Source organism: Acyrthosiphon pisum, chromosome A2 (assembly GCF_005508785.2).
Source record: "Acyrthosiphon pisum isolate AL4f chromosome A2, pea_aphid_22Mar2018_4r6ur, whole genome shotgun sequence".
NCBI classification, from domain to species: domain Eukaryota; kingdom Metazoa; phylum Arthropoda; class Insecta; order Hemiptera; family Aphididae; genus Acyrthosiphon; species Acyrthosiphon pisum.
Genome location: NC_042495.1, coordinates 19,289,972 through 19,290,965, shown reverse-complemented (window position 1 = coordinate 19,290,965; position 994 = coordinate 19,289,972).

The following is a 994-nucleotide window of genomic DNA, read 5'->3' as shown; positions in this document are numbered from 1 at the left end:
AATAAATTAAAAAAATTATATTTATTAGTTAGGTAATACTGTCATAGAATGTATTTAATATTAATAACCAATAAGTCAAGCTGATTGAGCATCACTGAGCGAGATTGACGGGGATTCGAATTTAGAATTGACAAAACCCTATTCTAAAATAGAATAATAAGCTATAGAAAATTATAAAATTATTAAGCAATTTGATGAAATCCAAATTCATGGAGATCTTTATTACACATATCATGATATCGCAGTGTTTTTGGTTTTTTCCAACGTACCTTGTTATAGTTGTTGATAATATTATTTTGTTTTTTTTTTTTTGTTAAATTAGTATTTTTGTTTATTACACTTATATATCAAAGTAAATGTTTTTAAGTACAATTTGAAATCGGTGGGCCCTTCTTTTGAGTAAGCCCAGTGCAATTGTCTTATTTGTCCTTACATATAAATATGGCACTGAGTATACCTGTACAATGTAGGGCGTATGTACCTCGTACCTAGACGGCTAGAAAACATATCCACAAGTTAAGTTTACACCAGCGTGTTGACGCGTTTATTAATAATAATATAAAATAAATACCAAATAAATAACAGAACATAAACGTTTATTCGTGCAAATTTACAAAATATAGATTATTTGGTTATACATTATACATTATACATATTTATACATTTATACATAAATACATTAATACATTATACATTAAACATTAATAAATTATACATTATACATTAAACATTTATACATTATACATTAATAAATTATACATTATACATTAAACATTTATACATTATATACGAGTTCGACCGAACACAAAAATGCGGAGAAAACTCGGCATAAACACGCATCACACTATATACATAATATATATACATTGCGGTCTATGCCGATATAGCACCGCAACAAAGCATTCGCCGGACGAATCTCTTCGTCCGGCTCCACAAAGAGCGGCGTTTGGGAATTCCGGCGGTTACGGTCGGGTTTCGTGACCTCACCGCCGCC